The 23,042-nt window shown below is 38.1% G+C and overlaps 1 long non-coding RNA gene across 1 annotated transcript in view; it reads left to right on the top strand.

Annotated features, from left to right (window-relative positions):
• The window catches only part of LOC125322616, a 235,961-nt gene that overhangs the window by 174,983 nt on the left and 37,936 nt on the right, over positions 1-23,042 (top strand). Inside the window, exons 10-12 of the long non-coding RNA XR_007202114.1 lie at positions 610-1,707; positions 2,508-2,576; positions 3,049-3,297. This is a non-coding gene — a long non-coding RNA (uncharacterized LOC125322616). The remainder of the gene's footprint in view (positions 1-609; positions 1,708-2,507; positions 2,577-3,048; positions 3,298-23,042) is intronic.

The raw sequence follows: 23,042 nt of genomic DNA on the forward strand, positions 1-23,042 counted from the left end.
TCGGCAATATGTGAAAATACAGGAAACAAAAATTTGGAAACTATGCACCCTAAATTGCATCCTTGGCTCTGTTGGCTTCAGTGGAACATTCTGAATTATCTAAGATCTTCATTCCTTTAATTTCTATTTTTCTTCTTCTCTAATGAATCTTTATCAAATAATCTCAACCATTTTGGCAGTATTCTCCACAGTAAAAGTTGTTAATTAGCAAATTAAAAGACACCATCTTAATTTTTTATTTTTTTCCTCAAAAAAATGCAGTTAAAATTTTCTGGTTCTTTGGAGCCCTTCCCCCTCACCTGAGTGGAAGTGTAGGAAAGGAAATCTGTTTAATCTTCACTCTCATACTCTCTTGATTCACCAGGTGGCCCTTGGGAATTTAAGGGAAAACAGTTCAGCTTGGCAAATAAAATTACAAACTAAGTTTAATGCAATGTTTTAGGACAAATGAGGCTCCATTGTTATTGTCCCTCACTATTGCCTCCCCTCAGCTTCTGTCTGACATATGAAGAAAAGGGCTAGCAAAGTGTTTATGCTAGAATATGGATTTAATAACAGGGTAACTTTTATTTCTGACCTTATAGCTAAATTTAGTTGAATGATATTCAGGGCAGATCTACTATCAACAGTATATCCTTTTGTATTAACAATATCACACTCACTATAAGGAAAGAAAATATCTCCATAACAAGGAAAAAGTCCCAACAGGCCAACCAACCAAATAAAAATTGAGGGTCTTGAGTCTAGTGTAAGCCTCATAAATCGTTTTTCATGTATTTTGTTTTTTCTTATTTAGAAAGGTTAGGACAATAGTTTCCCTTCAGAAAATGTTTGCTATCAAATAATATGAGATACTGAGTTATTTCCTTGTCTGAAACCACAATTCATGGTGTCCAATATGATTTTGCTTGTCCTTTTAAATGATTGCAGGTTACAAGCTATCAATAGTGCACTTCCTTGTAAAAGACAGTTTAGCTTCAGTATCAGGTTTATCACTGTCTTGTGTCTGAATAGTCACTGGCAATAGTCAGGCCAGAATGACAGCAATGCTATGCTTGGTTGAAATATGCAGGATGTTCCCACGTATGGAGCTAAGTTATTCTTTTAACAGGTGAAAGTGAATTCTGTGGTATAAACAAAAAAACCCATGAGCTTCACAGAGGTGATACACCATAAGCTCAGAGGCTGGTGAGCCTGGCTCTCAGCTGGCATAAAAATGAAAGAATTACTGTCTCAAATCAGCATAAAGAGCTGAAGTGAGGCAGAGGCAAATTAGAAGAGTGTGGAAATGGGAATTGCCTTACTGCTGTGACAGTAATTTACCTGCACTGCAGCTAACTTACAAAAACAGGATGTCAGCACCCCATGTGAATGAAGATGCTCATCTCTACAAGGGCAAAGCACAGTGTCTACTTGAGGCAGGAGTGGGAAAAACTATGAGCTGCCTATATCTTACCACATGACTTTCAGCTGAAATGCTTTCTGCTCCAGAAGAAGCTCCTTGGTTTAGAAGACTTATTATTTTCTTGTGTCTCTATCTGAGTGGTTGTTGAGGTGACAGACTTTATGTCCATTCTACTACAGAGGAACTAGGAACAAAAGAGTTGACACTGTAGCCCAGAGGAGGAAAACTCTGTAGAGGACAAAGAACAGTCAATACATATCAGCAATTTGAAGAAGAAGATACCAAATAATTCCATTGCCAAGGTAATCATATACATTAACACAAGTTTCAACACCATAGTCTTTCCTATTTAATAGCTAAGAATGTAATAGAAGATATAAAAGGTAGCAAATTAGATAATGGAGGGTAGATCTCAGTGCAAAGAATAAGTACAATCATCTGTGTGCACGAAAATCTTTCTGAAGCAGAACGTAGCCTTGTTAGCAAAGAGAAGATTCCTGAGTGCTATTATCCTGCTGAACACAAAGAGTTAGTCAGGATGTTATTTTGTTATGTGCTTGTCTAGTTGATCTTTCCAGAGAGACAGAACCACAGTCTAGGCCTTGGAACAGCTCAAGAATAGTTGTTTGAAGAATTGTGGAGGTGCATAAATACTAAACTGTTGTAAATGGCAGGGGAATGATTCCATTTTTAGAAAAGAAATGTAACTGCCATTATTATTGTTTGTTTAACAGTCCTGCAGTTTCTTCACAATTTGCACAGATGTGTTCAATTTCAGTCATTTGCCCTGTCAGTTTTTCTGATACATGGTACATCATTTTCTTTAAGATGCCTAAGTGGTGGTGATTAGTGGTGTGTGATGAATGGACAAGGAAACTTTACTTTAAAAGGAAGAATTCGCTATGTGTTCTATATGTGAAAGTAAAATGTAGACTCTCCATTGTAAATTATATGTTGCTGTAGTTCCTGCTTTGTGTTATGTTGAAACACCACAGCCCAAACAACATTCAACATGTGCAATGGCTGTAAGATGTTAAAGTAGAAGCAGAGAGCCATATATCAGAATGTCAACATCCTTAACATCCAGTCATTTAATCCCTAGCAGCCTCCGGTACAAGTTAGATTACCCTGGAAATATGTGTGCAGTCTCTCTTTTCAGCAGGATGTCCATGTAAGTATGAGCTTTCTGATGTAAAAACAAAAAACAAACTGTATTTTAAAAGCATTAGCACTGATGTTGGAATGCTTTGGCTCATTTGGCTTACTGAGTTTAAAATGATGTCTGTTGAAATGTTTAACTCTGCCACCTCTTAGTGACTCTGCAAAGGAAGAGTAAACTGCAATGTGGTTTTCATGTCCTTCAAGGTACAAGGACCTGGCTGAGAAGAGCAGCTAATCACTGACCTGTTCAGACTGGAATATCAAGTTAAGAGGGACTTTGGAATTAGCTTCCCAGTCAATCCAACAGACCTGATCTAGGGGTGCAAATGGCTGCTAGATGCATGTGCTTAGCGATGCCTCACTTCCATTCTGAAAGGCCTCCTATACTAACCAGTACTATGAGAACAACTATAGCTTGTAGATGATTTTGGTGGTGATTTTTTGTAGGTTAACATTGAAATATTTCTACATTATGTCTACAGAACTGCAAGAGTGACCTGTAGTATGGATAAATGAAGAAAGAAGCAAGGCTTTGACAGACTATATCCACTAATGAAAGGTGGATAAATTCCGTCAAAAGTTCTGAGGATTTGTACAGCACTTGCATCCCTTTCTTTGGCTTGCTTCACCTTGCTTTTCCTTCCTTTCTATCCAGAAGTCAAGCAATTTAACAGAGGACGGAATCACAAGATCTACGCTGGAGTAACAAAATAAGAGCAAAAGATGTATCTGTATGTATAGTGCTGGACTAAGATTTATTCAATGAAACAAGGCAGGCCCAAAATTTGAGAGGAGGTGACAAGAGGCAAACCTCCAGTTCTTGCCTTTGCCAGGATGTTGAACTAGATATAGAAGTATTCCAGGACATATAAACATACAGCTTGGTTCTCCCTAAGCACAGAAAAATCTAACATTGATGAAGTTAGTGAGAAATTAAACAATATGACCTACTATAATCCATGTGGCTACTTTCTCTGACTGAGGTGCTTCCAGGATGCAGATGATGAGGACCAAATGTCACCAGTTCTGCATACAATAGATCAGTAGATTTGTATTCATCAGTGGCTCATGGTCAGTCAATTGAGTCATGGGAGATGGTCTGCAGACAAGTGCTGGGTAATTTTGATTAATTTGAAGAACAGCAATGATCCACTGGCCCTAAATGTTTGGGAACCATTTGCTGAAAGGCAGTTTGTCCCAAAGAAATGTTTGTCCCAAAGAAATGCTGCTGACTGCATCTAGAAAATGACAGATAGTGAAAGAATTTGTGTTTGTGAGGGTTAAAAAGCTCAAGAATGACCAAGAAATTGAAAGAAGGGAGGAGTTTCTATCAGGATTTCTGTCTGTGCAAGTAAAGAGAAGAGAGTTAGAAATACGGTCAATGAGGACAAAACTCACTGTTTGAGGGACTGGATACTACTAATAATACTATGTCATCTTGGAAAAATTACGTCAGTTTTGGAATCCAGACAATTAGTCAGCTTTTCTGGCATTGTGATATTATTTCAGTCACATTACTTTTTGGGAAGGAGCTAGATTTATGGCGTCAGCATCCATTTTCCTGGACAACTAGAAGAATACTCATATGTTACTTAATTTTCTCCTTTTCTCTCTCTGAAATGTCAACATGTCCCTAGATGAAGTGCTTTAGAGAGAGGCCACTGTGAGGCTGCACTGTGATAGTAGACACATGTGTGGAGTTAGTACTACAGATCACCCATAATTACAGCTAATTGGGCTTCTCTTTTGAGAACAAAAACATCCACCTGGAACATGCCCCCAACTTCCTTGTTCTCTTTTTAAAAAAGATAGATGATAGAAACAATGATGGTGAGCAGTTCCTCCAACAACATTATTAATACGGGTTTTTTGTTCTTATAACCATGAAGAAAGGGATTGTGTGCCCCTTTCTTTTAGCCTTTTAAAAATATTAGCTTTTCTAATAGTAAGAAAAAAATACATTCATCGTCTGTGATAAGCCAAATTTAGGTTTAATATGAGTTACTCCTTGCAATTAGAGACAATGTAAAGGTATGTAGAATGATAAAACTGCCATGCACAGCATTGTAGTTTGGCTTCATGAAAAACATGTTTTCCTTACTAAACACTGAATTATATTGACAGTGGAGCCGAGAGACCTTGCAATCAGGCATTATTTGATCAGGCAGTTCTTGTTGTACTGAACATAGATAGAGAGTTTCTTTAAATACAATAAATAAAAGTAAAATCTTACACAAGGCAGCACAGCTTAGTAATTGCTGTTTTGGAGCTCACGTCGCTGCAGTTATTTAGCTCAGCATTTCATCTCCAGCTGCAGCACAATTTTTGCCAAATATAGATAAATGAAGTTAAAGTTATTGGCAACGACTAGTTCTGTATCCCTGTTTCGAGTTCATAGATTTCATAGGAGAGGCCTTCCTTTATTTTTGTAGCAAGCAATTGTTTTGAACTCTGAACTTCTTCACGTTCCAGTACAACACAGTGTTTTCAGTTCTACTTTATCTACTGGTAAACAGAGAGAATGAGCAGGTTCCCTGTTTGAGAAATATACCACATGAAATGTAAGGGAGGAACAAACTCAGAAACCGAACCTCACTCAGCATATTTTAGGAGTTTAATGTAATCTTGATGCTGAATTTGCAGTCAGGGCCTTTCAGTATGGGATATCTAACTCTACAGTCTGCAAATGTCATTGCTCTCTATGTTGCATGAGATGATCTGGTAGCATGGTCTGATGCAGACCCTCACTGCAAAGTCACTACAAACTACATAAAGATGACTTTTTGGTTTCTTTAGACCTTCTATAGAGAAAAACTCCTTTCATTTGAATTTAATAAATGAGATAATACAAATAAATGATAGAGACATAATATTGAAAATATTCTAAATCTCTATAGAAACATTCATTATTAAACTCAAGAATTTCAAATTTGGATATATAATTCTGTTTCTTTAGATTTTTTCAATTCTATTTCCTTCTTGCTCTTGTGAAAACATATTGTCACTTTTACAGCTGTCTGATGTTTATCTGTAAACAAGTAATAGGGTCAGGAAATGCTGGTCTTTCCCTCTGACCCACCTGGCTGCTTTCCTTTGATCTATGATCCCTTCTGTTAAAAGGGAAATGAAATGTCCTACTGTCCAAAAAGCAAACTCATGGGGCTTTTATTTTGAATGGATATCCATGACAAAACACATCTCAAGTACTGCTGTGAAAAAGCACTTCCTTCTTTATGTCCAAACACTAGCCTGGAGTTTCTTTCCACAGAGTTTCTATACTAAAAACGTGCAATTTTTTTGTCCTATGCTACTTTTGTCATGGTAAGTTCACTTGGGACCATAGCTTCAGAAGCAGTAAACTCTAAAATTATATTGGGAAGATGCCTGAAGTTTGCCAGTGAGATTTCAAAGGAAAAACATATTTTCAAAATTAGGAGAGCAAGCACTTATTAATTTTTTTTGTCTGTGAAATTTGCCTGATTCATTCAGAGTGACTGGTTTCAGTTAAAGAACAGGCTTCTCCTTTTTTGTGATTTCTCACCAGCTTTACTTTATATTGTGAGTTTCACTTCACAGATCCTATGTTACCCCATTTTCCAAATGAAGTGAAGTTATAGGCTTTTAAATGGTAAAAAAAATCTCCCAAATACAAAAATCTCTACGCTGTTTAACAAAATAATTGCTGCTGATAACACAGCAGCAAATGAAAATCAGATATTTGTATTTTCTTCCATATTATGGAGGAGAGCAAATATGTTTCATTAGCTAGCACTTTTCAATAGATGTAATGGAATGATCCACTTTTCAGATTGTATTGATTTAGACATTACTTAGAAAAGTTCAACTAAGAACATCTATCTCTTTTGAAATTCATGGGGGCTCACAATGTATAACTTCTTACAATGCTATAAATATAATATTTTATACTGCACTTTTTAATTGAAAAGTGAAGCATATTACAAGTGAATTAGAAATGATGGCTTTTTTCATATAAGAAATGTTGATGAAAACACTATTTTTCACTTTAAAAATATTTTATTACAAAAACAGAACTTCTTTTAAAGAAAACATCTTTTTCCTTGAAGGCTATTTTATGGAAAAAAGGGTACTGTTTCCCATGGAGGAAAAGAAAAATATTTCTCCTTCTATAAATGCCTATAACACAGCAATAAATTTCCAACACAAAATTCAGGATTATTTTAATTAGGACCACTGTTTAAGCCTCATGTTCTCCCTGTAATGTGTGAATAATATGTATTTTACAAAGGACTGGACAGAGATATTACTAGTTATTTAGGCTTATAAGGTGACTTGTGCAGTCAAAACAGAACTGCCTGTTTTACATCCCTATCTCCTGTTCACAGTACTAAAACAGCTAAAAATTGGAATTTTTCAATATGGGGAGAAACTGGAGCTTTTCCCAGTACAATTCTCCTTTCTAATGAGAGCAACAAGTAATAGCAAATAATAGTTTTGATGTTCCAGCCAATTTCTCTAGGATTGTTATTCCTGTTACTACTATTGGTGAAACTTCTCACCTGTGGACTCAAAAAGCTTTTTTTTCTGAACATTTTACATGGAGTGTAACTCCAACTAATGCAGCTGTCTCTAATTTACACTAATAAGTGAGGTAGATAGGGATCAGACTCTGTACTAAAGAGGAGGTATTTCTTATGGCTGGATGAGTATCTCTGGTTCCTACTGTCTCTCATGAACTTGACTGCCTCAGATAACTGTACTTTCTCATGGCTACTCATACACATCATTGCCCATGTGATCCAGAATGTATTTTGTAATATTTGAGTCTTTCTGGTTTTACTGAGGAGGGCATCAGTCCATGCTCTCCATGTCTCTGCCAAAACCCATGTATGGCCAGGCCCAGTTTGGTGTCTTACGGTCAGAAGGCAAAGTTTCACAGTCAAATGTAACCATTTCTCATCCTGGTTATTTCCCTCATAGTTAATCAGCCTGACTAGAATGCTGATCTGGTCTCATCTGCTACATAGCTGGGAAGCAGAGAGCAACACCAGAGCCTTTTTTATATGGAGGCTGCATTCCTTCAGCATGTCCGTCCTGAAGAGCAGTTTACCACAGGGTGCACTTGTTTGTACACACAGGGCTCACCTCCCCTGTGAGTGACATAACAACAGCATGATGTGAAAATAAAGTGAAAAACTCTCAGGGACATTCCTCTGCAAAACACATGTGCTCGTACAAATGCACGCAAATGAGCTCGTTTGCACACTGAGGCAAATGCAGGCATCTGCACACGTACAGACTCACACCCTGTCACATTTGGCTCAATAGCCTGCGTGGTTAAATAATGTCAATAGCAGAAACTCTTACAGTGCTGACACTTCCTCTGGCTGTAAAATATTTACTGTTCCTTTAAAACTGTGAATAAAAAAAGGTCAGTCTGTATACTGAACAAGGAGTAAAAAAGAAAAAAAATCCTTTTTTTATTAGAAAACACTTGAAACTTATCATGTGCAGCAGATGGGAGTAGAAAATGCAGCTTGAAGACAGTTATATAAATATATCCTTGATGTCTGTTTTGCTTTTCAATTTGCAGTGAAAAGTACAAAGGTAGAGTAGAGCGCCAGTCAGGGCTGCACTGTGTCTCTTGATATCCATTCCAGATGTTGGCTAGACTTTGTGGAGCCAGGCTTATGGCACTGAGGCTGGAGCTAGTTGTCTTTTCCTCCAGGTGTGATGCTTCATGCTGATCCCCCCACATGCTAGCCTGTCTTATCCAAACAGTCTAAGCTCTGTGACAGGCATCTACCACCTTTTTGACCAAAATTCACCTCCCTTCCCCCCCACCTCAACGCTTTCCACCCACCCCAACTTCTTTCAGCTTGATGGGCTCTGCAGACAAGCCCACTTGTCCCTGCCTATCATTCTGTCACTTCAAAAGCAAGCCCCCCTAAAAAAATGAGCTCTGACGTGGTTCTCAAATAATGTTAGTCAGTTAGTAGCTGCTTTGAATATTCCTCTTTGTGTTTTGAGAGTGTCTGGAGGTACTATTTGACACCGAGTATGTCTGCCAAGCCTCTAATGGTAGTTCTCTGTTTGTGCATGCTTGTAAAGGATTTTACACTGTAATATTTTAACTCCCTGATTAAACATTGCTAAGCACAGAAGTATATCATAAATCTCGCAGGCGCCAACTCCATTTATCTGAATGTTAGTTACTGTCTACGGTGGGTAAACAAATTACAGCACAGTTTATTACAATATATGGGGCCACGATGTTGCTCTATTAATATCTTGTACCCCCTGGAAATATACCGTTGGCTCACAGTCTGAATTTTTTCTCCTGAACAATTAAAAACAAATTCTGAATGGAGTGTGGGGGGGCGTGTGTGAGAGGGAGGGGGAAGCATCAGGCACTTCCAAGGGGAAACTTGCTGGGAGTAACAATAATGAGCTGCAATATCAAATTACTACTATCCTGGGTTTGAGGTCAGTACATATTGAGTTAGTTGTAAGATATTGAAGTAGAAACTTTTCTAGTTTGGAATGCACTAATGCTGCTTAAGCTGCCAGAAAAACATCTAGAAAACATTTGAGCTGGAGAGGGCAGAAACAAAGAAGAATGTTAACAAGCAGGAGCACTGGAGTCTCTTCCTTTCCCAGCTACATGCAGCACATTTGCAGAGATCATTCTCATTAACGCTGGCACATGTGAGGTGCATAGAACCTCCACTTGTAGACAGGGGGTGAGCACTGGAGAGATTGGAATATTTCCAGATCCATTTACAAAAATAGTCACTTCTAATTTTTTATCAGTTTTCTTACCCCACAAAAATAATCCCAGTTATATGAACATATAGCAATCAGTGGGAGCTCTGTCTTCTCAAAGTGTAGAATAAATGACTGAATAAAGTAGGAATTCTATTGGGAGGCTTTTGGAGGGGCAATTTTAATGTCTTTTAAAATGGTTTGTGATATGTTTCAATATAGAAGTAGGAGCAAAGAAAGAAGTGCTATAAGTTTTAAGAAAATTCATAGCAACTACTAAAAGTAATTTCACTACTAAAAAAGCCAGAATCAAGATAAAAATAGTATGTGTAAATCCCTGTTTACTTTTGATGTCATAAAAGCATCACTGCTGCTTGTCCTGGAGCATGAAGTTGTGGCTAACAGACTGACTACTAGTGGAGCTATCAAATTGGAGATTACTTGCAGTAGTCATGATGGTAAAATAAAACAAAGGGATGCTCCTCTCCTAATTCTGCACTGATGCCTGCAGGGGGGTCACAATCTCTGATACAAGCAGACAGCCCTGACGTCATGTTCTGTGGGAGCAGGAACAACTAGCTGCTATCTCCCTTTCACGAAACCACAAAACGCCAACATTTTACAGACTGGAAAAGAGTTCATTACTTGCAGGGGCAGGGCAGGATAACGTTCTGATGTTCTTAGCTGGGCTCCAGTGGCCAATAACACAAACACAATCCTTCAAAAAAGCAACCGAAGCTTGGTAAAAATAGAAATCCAAATATTTTTAAAGTTTTTGCATCTTGTCAATACTGTAAATCATCATATAAAACTATATAACAACTGACAAAAATATGTCTGTAACTAATAAAATTAACGCCACAGACTTTCACTTGAGGAGTTTGTCTTCACATCAAAAAAGAAGTAAGGCTAAATTAATTGCTAGCCTTTTCCTACTAAAACCAGTACGAATCAGCATTTAGGCCAGGGCTGAATTCAATTATGAGATTCTTAAAGAAATGCAAGTGCTATGTTTGTGTCAGTTTGTAAAGATCTTGTTTATATACATACTCATTTCTTGATTCAACAATGTGTTTGGCATTCTGGCCTGATCCACCAAAGCATTCAATCACATGTGCAGGCATGTAGGCGATTTCTTTCAGATCTGTTAAAATATTTACATGCTTAACCTCAAGCATATTGAAGGGCCAAGCCTGCAATGGAATTATTTTTTTTTAAAAGAAAGCCATGCAAGAAAAGCAATGCAGCTTTCAAAGGTACTGCCAGGGCATGTACCAATTCACCTCGTCAAAGGGAGCCTGAAGGTGCTGAGCCCCACTTGCCCATGCTCTAATTGACTCCATGCAAGTAAGGAGCTCCAAGGATCTCTCACAACCTGTGTAGGACACAACTCTTGATCACTGAGGTGGAAGGTTCAAATAAAGTATGTCCTGACTTTTAAAAGATTAGGAACATTTTAAGAATAAAATTTGATTCTGCACCCTGAAATATTTTGGGTAATCAAACCAAGACTTTGGAAAGTGTTGTGATCCTGGAAGGACTCACCCTGTACAATCCTGTGAAGTAGGGGAGTATTTGTCAGAGGGATGCCAAATAAACCAAAGTGTAATTTCCTGTGGTTGAACATTTGCACCTCAACTGGAACTGATTAAGAAGGTTGAATCTAATAACTGGAAAAAGAGGGACAGGATGGGTCACAGGCTTGCAGAAGTTTTTTGGAAAAGTCAGTTGCTGGTGAGGGGACCCTATGGGGACATCAGAAGATGTTTTGGCAAAATCTGAGAGGTGGGACAGTATGATAGAAAGATAGGAGGAGGAATGAACCTTTCAAGCTGACAGGGGAGAACAACAGAACAGGACAGTTAAGTGCAGGAAAAGGCTTCTTGAAGCAGGGGAGCAAGAGGACGGTGTGTATGCAGCTTTCTCCCTGGAAGAATGAGTGGATAAACCAGAAGGCAGGCTAGCTGGTGTGTTTGCCTCCTCAAGAAGCTTCCCTTTGCAGGCTGTGAAGAGTAACTGAAGGGCTTACATCTTATGAGTCCTGGAGAGAGGAAGGAAAATATCATGGTGAAGACTGAGGTGAGCAAGGAAAGATAAACAAGGTCTTCAGACCATCTTAAAATAAGACCTTAAAAGGAGCTACAGGAACCAAGCAGAAAAATCTGGTACTTGGGTTGCTGTGTTGATGTACATGTTGGGGCATAGAAGGATGTAGACCAAGAAAATGTTTTTTTGCTGAGAGTGCAACACATGTCAGGTAAAGAAAATGAAAAGCTCCCAGTAAGGATGGCTTCATCCTAGGCTATTTGATCAAGAAATTTTGGAGGAAATAAAGAAAGGGAATGACAAATGGCAGTCCTGCTAGACTGATCAGTTGTGACATGGATAATTTTCATCCCATCTTCAAAGATGTGAAAGAGTCTTTTAAGACTCTGATCCATCTGGTGAACATCCATCTGGTGAACTTAAACCTTGGGTGTCATTTATGGTATAGCAAGCTGATCTCTTGATTTCGTATTTACAGACTCGATGGCAAGAGACAAATCTATCAAACACCCAAAGATGTTTGAATGACTTTGTGAACCATCAGTGATTCTGCTATTCTTTTCACAGTATTGAACAGCATAATCATGGACTGGTGAGATTGATGAAGGTTATCAAAAGGGACTGTAATGCTTATTGGTACTATAATATTAAACTCTGTTCTGGCTATATATTGGATTTTTGTGAATATTCACCAAGCATGTTAACTGGCATAAATATTTTGATGCACATTGTGTATACATAATTCCAAATGTCAGTGTCAAATTAACAACTGTTTGTATTTGCAATGAAAACGCTATTGCTTTAATTAAATCAGGGAACAAACCCCAGTAACATAGGGTCTCAGGTTCAAACCTAATTTATACCACTTTTGAGTTTTCAGGTGCCATGAGATTTTCTAGCATCTCTCACAACAAAATCACATTGGAGGCAGTGTATATCTGTCTCAAATCTATGTCAGTTTTTGCTTAGTCAGCAAAGGGATTTTGGATCAAGCTTTTGAACACATGCACAATTTGAAAGTTACATTCATTAATCTTTTCATTGCTACTTTCCCAGAGGTTTTCTGGAGCAATGCTGAATTTTAAGATGGGAAGAATCAAATGAAGTAATAGGCAAAAGTTACTTCAAGTGTAGTGGCCTGCATGGTAGAAAGCATGGAAATGCTCATGAGAGAAGGAAATGAAATGAGCCCATGGTCTGAACCACAGATGTAGTGACCAGTTAAAATCCTGAGCAGAAAATCAATCAAGCAGTGTTAACCACAAAGTTAGAACATCTGGCTTATGAAATCACTTATCTACATGGCACTAGAAGCTGGAATGATGTAATAGACAAAATATCATATTGTTTCCCTAGCACTTATACTTTCTTTAGCCACCTACTTTTCACTGCTCTTTAAAGAAACTGCTAGATGGACCTTGGGTTTGATTTCTATGCTGTTCTCAAGGTCTGTTCTGGGAACTCACTGTCACACAGACCTCTTCACAACATTTGGTGACATACATATTTGTGGGAAATCCCCCACAGCTCATGGAACTCAGCACCAGCTTAAAAAAAGTTAATGAATAATTTACATAGATTAATTAATGGCTGGAAGTGCTTCCTTTATTTGAGAATTCATTCAGTGTCTTTGTGACGAATTTTCTGTAGATGAATTTCTTTCATGACTTTTGTTGTTAAAGCTCCACCTGTATTTTCCAGGGGCTGTGTTTGTGTGTTTGTATGTTTGTAGTCTTAAATCAACATATTTTTATTTATTTATTTATTTGTTTATTTAACTTCAGGATTTTAAATTCTATGTGACCTAAGCTCTGCTCATGCTGAATGTTGAAAGCTTACATGTTGACTGCATGATACAGATCTTCCATAGTTTCCGTAAGTTTCCAGAGGAGAACCATGTCTTTGTCCGTGAAGATACAGGGCACTCCATGTACATTGAGAAAAACATACCTCAGCCAGCACTGGTGGAGAAAGGCATAAAATGCTGTTCCACTGGTACTGTAGTGAGAGGTGTCCCCAGTGCCTGCAGCCAGACCAAATGAGGGAAGCTGCCTTCACCTGTGATCCATCTGGTCATGTTTTCACACGACCATGAAATGCAAAAAGTTGCACTAGGTGGTTTTCCTGCTGCACTCAGGAAGTCCACAGACCACTTGGGTGCCTGATGGATGCTTTAGAGAAGGTCAAAAAGGCCCTTCTCTCCATGTATTACACCTTGGCACGATTCACAAGGGCAGTCAAAATTCAGGCCTGTATGAAGACTGGCTGTTGTGAAAGGGAGAGCCTGTGACAGAAATACTCTTGTGACTTATAACAAGGGGAGTCAGAGTGCTAAGAAGGGAACACATAGCTGCAGGCTAGATGAATTAATTTTACTAGGACTGTGTGTGTCACAGCCTTGATAAAGCTCAGTTCTCTTTGTACATTCCAAGCTGCTGTGTTTGGGTAATATTACAAGATATCTAAATGTTTTAAGCTTTCTTATGATTTAGCCTCAGTAAGATTTAGCCTCTCTTTCCAGCGGACTTCTTTGATATATTCTTTATCTACTATTGTTTCATAAAAGGAAGATTCCTAGAGCCCACTGCCTCCTCCCCTACTTCTCCATGCATATCTTTTCCCAGAACTCCACATTATGGTCAACCTAAACTCATAGTTTCTTTTCTCAAAGATATGGAATAACTGAGGTGAACAAGTGTGTGATAGAGATTATGCCATTTTCCTTCAGCTAGCATTAGAAGCACACATCCGTGGACAAAACATTTCCACATTCAGCCTTCTGCTTCAGTTTCCTTTTTACCTTGGATGGTTCTGTTCTTTGGTCGGAATTGTCTGGGCTGTCCATGACATTTCTGCAGTTTCAAGTCTGAACAACTGAGTTTTTCTCAGTCCTATCTGCTCCCTCTTTCCTTCTTCTGAAGTAATTTCAGAGGAAACTACTTCTTTAAATGCCTTGCTATACCTCAGGTATCTTTAGATAAGGTGTATCAGATGATCTGCTTCTTGGTAACTAATCTGTAGTTCAATTACGGTCTTTCCTAGGAACCACACTTGAAATAACCACTTGCTCTGGATAGCTGCCATCTTTTATTCAAGTGTGCTCCATTTAAATGGAGAATCATCAAAGTTTAATGGCTCAGTATTTTTAGCCATGAACCAGGTGCAAGCAACTTTTCTGTCACCTACTGTGGGTTTTATATCAATATGGAAGCACAGGATCAGAAAGAGAGGAGTGTGCCACATTCCTGCTGGAACTTACATCCTGACAGATGTCCATAAGATTCCAGTGTCAAGAAGAAATCATAGTAGAGAAATTCCCCAAACTGTCTCAATCTAAAATGCTGTTTCACCATATGTCTTGTTATAATTAGCACTAGTAGGATGCATGTATTCCAGATCTGAGTTGATAAAATATATTCATTTTGATAGGATGATTTTATAGAAATCTAAAATATTTTCTGCCTGAGTGTGGAGTGCAATGAACGTGGAATGCAACTGTCCTTGCCAGCGATCTGAAGTCAGTCTCTTTGAGATGCAAGCACAGCCACAGGAAATGGTGCCTAACTTCACAAAACACAGTGATCTCCTGTTGCTCCACTGTATTCCCATCCCTGCAGCAGTCTACAGGTCTCTGTCTAGGTCCATGAGCCAGGAGCTGGTCTGGGTCCCTTCTACTGTCAGAATGAGAGATCCTGTCTGTTGCAGAACTGATTATCGTTTGCTTTACAGCAACATGCCTGTTCTTTATTTATCAGTGATATGAACACTACATATCAAACTATAATTATTTTTGGGTGAGATAGGAACAGTTTCCAAATTAAATTATGAATTACCTAATCATTATATATGCCTTGCACTTAAATGCATGCAAAGCATAGATGCAAGCTGGACAGGCAGTCCGTGGACTCTGAAGGATTGGAATTCACACATTTTTCACATACAAGGTTTGAAAGAAATGAACTTCAGAAATTCTAGTTCAGCAGGTCCAAATTCTGAAAAATATTCTATCTAGGATTGTAGTGGAAACATATTGACTGAAGAGACCAGCTAATTGTTATCACTGTCATTCTTATGTAAGAAGTGCCTTCAGCTGCTATGTGAAAGGAATTAGAACATAAATTCTTGACAACTTTAACACATGCTACCTGAATACCCATCTGCTTAGCTTAAGAACTAAAAAGGGGTTCATTAATGTAGTATTGAATAAATTAAACATGCTGCTCTATGTGCTGAAATATGTTACAATATTTAGAACTGCTTCCTTTTTTTCCCTTTTTTAAAATTGTATCTTAAAAAGCCGGCTGTATTTTTCATATGAAAACCAAACAGCAAATTGGATCTGCATCTAACAAAAGAAATTCATGTTTTGAAGTTTCCAAGTGGTGGCTGACCACTCATACATACGGACTGACTAGAAATGTTGCTTAGAAACACCACGTTATCAAAGAGAACCCAACATCAGGTTGGAGTGCTTCCCAGACAGCCGGTTTGTGGCGATAATTTGCAATGGAAAATTCTAATATCTGTTCCAACAATTCTTTATTTTCTAGATCTTCTTACTTTTCTCTCTTGAGATTATTTGCCATTAGACTTTACAATTTTCTTCCAAACTCTGATTTGGAAGATAGCATAGAAGTATGTGAACTATGTTTATGGATTGGTAAGTCCTTCAGCAAGTATTAAGAAAATGTTGTTCAGCTGAGTAAAATACATGGAAAATCCATGCTGAAGGAACTGCAGTGTAAATTAGTATTTCTGACATGAGGACTGACTTAGCTAGATTTAAAGATATTATTTCCCCTGTATACATTAATAGTAACTGCTTACTGTGGACTTTTGGTTCTAAACATAATAAAAGAATAAAAAATTCTGTACAACTACAAAAATTATCTATCTTAACCTTGCAATCATCTCCTGGGTAGAACAAGGGGGTGATTTTATACTTTCAAACAGAAGTTATCCAAGTAGGGCAACTAAAGAACTGCATTTGTCATGTTCTGTGCAAACAGGAAGATTTAACAGATTCCCCTCATATTCAAAAGCAATTTTGTATTGCAATAGCCTGTTGTCTGCTCCTCTGGTCCATTCCAGGCCCCACAGCATCTGTCGCTCCAACCACCACAGCTGGAGTTAGAAGGAAATGGGTCACACTGAGACATACGGAGAAAGGTATCTCCAGGCAAATTGGGTCCTAGACTGTTTGAGTTTTATACATATTTACAGCTTGAATATAAATGGTTTGTGTATATGTGTGTATTAAATCCCAAATCTTATATAAGACAATTTGACCCCTTCCCCTTAGAAGAACAGTTTCTAATCTTTATCTGAGGTCCTGTGTTGACTCAGGGGGAGGAGTGCCATCTACTGAGGCTCCCTTGTGAGTTTGCACTTCATCTGCCATGGTTTCTTTCAAGATCTTCAGGGGAAGTGCCCAACCAGAGTACAGCAACTTCTCTTTTTCTTAAGAAGAAACATTTTTCTTAGGCATACACTATAAATTTTTGGATTTCCCCAGAAGCCCTTCTTGCTGCCAAACCCAAGTCTCTTTTATGTGTTTACCTACTTGCACTTTTTATTATTATTTTTTTTATTCAGAGGGAAACATGCAAAGTGATGCCACATTAGTATTAAAGCTGGTTCCCTGATCAAATCAGGTGGTGAGTCTCAGCGACATTTTTTCTCCTATCTTAAAATAAGAGAGTTCTCTTCCTTGAAGCCACCATTGAATCATGTGCAGACAGACCTCTGCTCTCTTCTAGGCCTTCATTTGCATTTCAAGTTTGTTCTGTAGAACAAAATAAAAGTTTAAGTTTTATAGGCAAACATGAATGTAGAGAATGGCAGAATTGTGTACTTGGGGGGGTTTAACAGACTGTAGGTCCCATGTACAATACATTTTGTTTTCAAGGCCATAGAGGGCCACTCATTTCCCCATTGCTACAAGACTTCCGTCAGTTTTAGTGTAATAAGTGCAAACTCAAGCTTTCAGGTTGCTTACAATATAAATGTCTCCTGCCAGAGATATCCTGCATGTGGGAAGGTGAAAATGAGTGGTGAAGACAGAGCATAGAAAACGTAGATGACAACAGAAAGTGAGTGAGAGGGGTGACACAAAAGAATATTAGAAAAATGCAGATGCACATTTAATTTTTCTGTATACCCTAGACTACTAAAATGAAGTTGGTACAGTCTATACCCCAGATTAAGGTATTTTAATGTTTCCAAATGTAGCAAGGGGGGACGAGTTACCTGAAGGAGAAGAATCAAAAAGCTGTATGTTCACACAGGGCAGGAGCCCCCCATTTTCCATACAGTTCACATTTTGTCTCCAGTGTCTAAGTGCTGAGTCCCATGGCCACAGAGGAAAATGAAGTCCTCTAGATTTTTTATTGTTCCTATTGCCACATAGATCTTGTAGCCCACTGTGGGTACCACAGCATGAGCAGTCACTGTCCTGGGACCACCTCCTGTCCTTGTGGTGCTCAGCTATAGGGTGAAGAGTAACACTGGTATCATACAGGCATCTCTGTCTGGCAGCCAGGTTGAATCTGCTCCTGTAAATGTCACAGAAAGAGCTGGAAATTGCAGTAGATAGGATGATACTTCTGTTCTCAAAGAAAATAAAGCAACTGGGGGATATCTGAATCAAGAAGATTTCATAGTATAGTACTATAAGCTCACGCTCCCAACCGTGGTGCAGATCAGGTTGAAGCTGCAGGATCTCATGTAGTGCAGCGAAGTCAGTGTAGTGTGGGCCTGGGATTAGCAGGTGTGCCAATTAGTGTGGTGGTGATTCTGTTTTCCTTCTCCCAGATGAAGCATGGATCCCTTCATAGTGCTGTGCTGCACTGAAGGAATTAAAAAAAAAATTAAGTTAAACCAAACCAAAACAAACCCCAGACATTCAAATTTAGAAGGGGATAATTGGGATTTCTGTAAATGAAGATGCCAAACAGAGATAAAGAGGCAAAAAGTCAAACTGATGACAGTCTTGCTCACAAGAAGTAGTGTGTAGCTCAGTCCTGAAGCACAGGAATGCAGCAGCTATGAATGCCGGAGCTACAGCCTTGCACTTCCCATGGCTCTGGCCCCATCCACTGGCATTAAATAGCTGCCTGCTGCTGCTGCAGATTGACTTGTCTCTGATGAGGGTTAGGACTGCTGTCAAGAAGTAGGGCTTAGGCATTTCCATTTTTTAAAAGGTTAATCCTAATTATTTTTTATGCTTTTTAGCACACTGTGACATGCACAAACTTTGGAGAAGCAAAGGAGCCCATTGTACAACCATCATCCATCACCATCTTATTTTTAGAAAGCCTGATTTCCTCTAAGGTCGCTCTACACTTATATACACTTAACCATGGAAATAAATGTATATATGCATATGTAGGGATATGTAGACACATAGAGACATGTTTACATACGTGCATTTTTTGACCTTAGTTTGGTTAATGGAGGTTTTCCATTGTTTTCAGCAAGGGAGGTTAAGGACTTAGAACTATCCAATCTTTGTGTTCATCAGTGTTAACCTTCCTTTAAAAAGAGAAATTCTGTGCATTCTATATATGCTCCGGTTTTGGCACATCTGAAGTATTTATATCCATAAGGCCATATTCAAATTTAGACATGTATTGTGTAATATATCCTTGTACAGACACAAAAAAGTGCTGAAGCAACAGCTAAGATATTTCAATACTTTGTGTGACATATTAAAAAAAATGTGTGTATTTTATTTTGGTGGGAAGTTCATTCCTGACAATTTTTCCCAACCTGGGAACTTTTATGTATGTAGAATGCTACCATTTTTTTTTACATTCATGGGATACATGGCATTGCAAATGCTTTTTTGCTCAGAATCAGGCCAAATTTCTCTTAAACCATGTATTTTTTTTCAATGAAATCAGAATATTTTTCCTACAAGACACTAATTTAAACAATAGTGATACTTTTTCAACTAAGTGATTAAAAAATATCATCTTCATTTCAAAAGCCTGAGCACTGGTGAATCTCTTAATAGTTCAAAAACCTTCTTTTCTATACTTTCAATTCTGTTCCAAAAATTTGTTTCTCTCTTGAACTTGCTCATGAATCACTGAAAGAACACATTATTCTGTGAATAATTAATTTCAAAACAATATCCAAACAATTTAAGATCTAGAATAGTTTATATAGATTAGCATCAGTATTTAAGTATTTGAAGTGCTTCTCAGATAATTTTAATTTTATAACACCAGTGCTGGCATAGCAGGTGGCTCTTGCAGGGAATCACTAGGTGGTGCTATTGTACATATCTGCCAGCTTATTCTTCTGTGTTTGAGCAAATGTTCAGTCTTGGGAAGAAATGCGAAACACCCTATACTTCATTAGAGGGAATGACAGGGGTGAAAGAGCTGTTTGCTTTATGCTGCTCCAATATCCTAAAGTTTTGAGACAAAATGCTTTCAGCCCACCATGCTTTGCTATCATACAAAGAATTCTGAAAGTAGAGATGTACGGTACTTCAATTCAGCCACTACTCATCCAGTGTTTGTGCATGTATGGAAGTAAATATGTAAACTCTAATATTCCCAGATTTTCCCTGATTTTTTACTTCTTATTCATTACAACACTGACCTATAAAGCCCTAAGACACTGTGGCTCAGAAAAGGGAAACATCAGTATCTCAGTGAGACACCGGTGGCCTTTCTTAAATTGAATGCTGTATTGCAAACATACTCCAAGTCAACGTGGACAATACACATTAACAAGGCATACATGTCTTTTCTCTAAACGGACATCAAATTCAGCACATAGGACATGGCTGGCATGTCCAGCTGCCTTTCCTTTTCTCAGAAGACGTGCTTGGGAGAGAACGGGAGCCCTGGTTCCAGTTCAGGAAACTGGCTTGTGCAGTTGCAGGAGCTGCAGGTAGAAGTTTGCAAAAATGACTCAGGGCTAAATGGTTGGACTGATTGAGAGTAGCGGTGCTTGGGAATATGGTGAGTGGAGGACTTGGTGGTGTTAGGTTTATGGTTGGACTTGATGAACTTAAATTTTTTTTCCAACACAAATGATTCTATGATTCCATGAAAATTTGATCCTAGTTCAGTCTTCCTGAAACTGCATATCTGTTTGCTCTGCAATGCCCTTGTAAAATGTATATAACATTTACACAAAAATGGATTATTTACTGTAATGCTTGGTTACCTGTTTGGCCCAAATGAACAAATTTCAAATTGTGGACTTGTCAAAGACCATGTTGGACAAGTTTAGCTCCTTCCATATGATAGTATTACTGGTTGTAACCCTATATGTGGGACATGGAAGAATTTTAACTTTGTGAGTACAAGGTCTGAAAAGCAAGAAAATACCATTTTTAAGGTATTTACATAAATTTAATTCACTTGTTTTCCATATATTAATTAAGACAGTTGACTAGAAACCAGTTGCCTATCTCTTATAAAGTTGCATATTTTCAAACAGAAGTTTTGGATTTGGTGTTCAAAGATGCTCCAATTTCAGAATATTGTAGAAAATATGTTTACTGTTGAAATATGCTTCTTTATCAGGAAATTGTGTTTCCAAATTGATATGCTATAATGATATGATAGAAAAGCTTGAGAAGTGGGCCCACGAGAACATAATGTAGTTTAACAAGTCCAAGTGCAAGGTCCTGCACGTGGTTCGGGGCAATCCTAGACATGGGTTCAGACTGGGAGAAGTTGCTCAGAGATGTTGTAGCTTCCCCGTCCATGCAAGCATTCAAGGCCAGGTTGGACCCTAAGCAAGCTGGACCTTAGGACCCTAAGGGCCCTAAGCAAGCTGGTCTAGTGAAAGTGTGTCCCTGCTCATGGAAGGGGGGCTGGAACTAAAGATTTTTCCAACCCAAGCCTTTCTCTAGTTCTATGATTCTATGACCCTGTTTAATTACAGAGTATTTGCGTCTTCTATTTAAAAAAATATTGCTATTTATTTAAACAAGTACTTAACTTTAAAAAATTTTATTTTGCTTGAGCATCACTTTTATTTAGTGCATCAGATAGGTTATGCACTTGGTTGAAGCATGTTTGTTAAAGAGCATTCTCTAAACAACCTAATCTTAGAAGTGGGCATGGACAAAGAGTCAAGGAATTGCAGCAAAGATGAACAGCTTTCTGGCTCAAGAGGTGCGAGGTCATGCAGTTTTACTCTGTGACTGCCGTTCTTCACAGAGTTCTTTTGTTCAAAGCTATAGTTTTACTCTTGTCCAGTAACGGCCTTTCTTATACATAGGGAGCTTAACACAGGATGCTGTTACAGGTTTACAGGGATGCTGACTGCCTACAGACACAACTAACTGTTGCTGCATTTGAATACACAACGATCTCTAAAACATTTATTATTCTGAGACATCTGGTTCTATATGTCCTAAACTAGATTCTTCAGCTGACAAACTCTTCTAAATAGAAAATTTTGGCAACTTATTAATTCCTAAATTTTATGTTATTGTTATTATTATTATTATTATTATTAACGTGGTGGTGTTTTCTTTTTTTTTTTTAATACCCTAGTGGTCTCAAGTATATTCACTCATGTTTCGGAATAATTCAGTTACTCAGGTGACAGGCTGGCCATAATGCTCAGAAGGAAGTTATAATCCTATACCCAGCACATGACTTCATGCCATCACATACTGAGTAAAAAAGGCAAGGAGAATGAGAACAAAGAGTCAAAGTCCCATGCAAAAATAGAAGGTGGTGCAGTTATAAAATCTTGTACTGCCTCATGATGTATATTCCCAAAGGGAGGATGAATTAGGTTTTCATGAGCAGTGCTAATTCTGCCATTTGCTATTTTTGAGTCGTAGGTTGTGTCTTTTATATATATTTGAACATATATATCAAGGAAATTTAATTCTGAGACTGTCTACATTACAGTGCATATGTGTGTTCAGCCAGATGTGTGTCCATCTATATTACCTAATGCTATGTAGATTCAGAATTACATGGAAAATCTAAACTAAAAACATCCCAAGAACAGTACTGGTTTAATTATTTTATCTAAAATCTAATTTCCTAACAAATGTTTTCCGATCAAAGAATTTTTCTAAGAGAAAAAGCGTCAGTCTTTGTATAACAAGAAAATAAAAAATTGTTGTGCTAAGGAAGGAAAAGCCCATCCCCCTTTCTTTGAACTGAGAAGGAAAAAAATCTCAGCTGTTAAGAGATCCTGAGATTTCCAGCTTATTGAAGCAAAGGAAAAAGGTTTCAGACATGACTCCCCTCCTAACACACCTTATTAATTTTTTTCCAGATGCTTGTAATGGAGAGGAAAAATGAAGAGAGGAAAGATGTAGTTATCTAGCTCAGAGAAATGTGGCTAGCTGGTTCCAGATTTTCCTCATTTCTTCCCTTTCACTCTGATAACCCTTGCACATTGATTTGTATTTCACACAATCCTTGTAGACCTATAATAATGATATGTACATTGTGCAGCTGATTGATTTTTTTTTTGTGTGAGATGCTTTGTTTGTCCTGCACAAAGTGAACTCTGTTCAAACAAACGTGTGTCTTAAAGTTTTCAAGCCACACTATGCGTGATAATGATTTGGACAGAGACCAGCGACTTGAATGAACGCTCAAAATTTCTTGCCTGTCATTGCTATTGTTATTCAAGACCACGTTTCCAGAGGTTGGCATTTATTAGTCAAAATATTAAGGACTACATT

Source organism: Corvus hawaiiensis, chromosome 3, assembly GCF_020740725.1.
Source record: "Corvus hawaiiensis isolate bCorHaw1 chromosome 3, bCorHaw1.pri.cur, whole genome shotgun sequence".
Classification (NCBI taxonomy): Eukaryota; Metazoa; Chordata; class Aves; order Passeriformes; family Corvidae; genus Corvus; species Corvus hawaiiensis.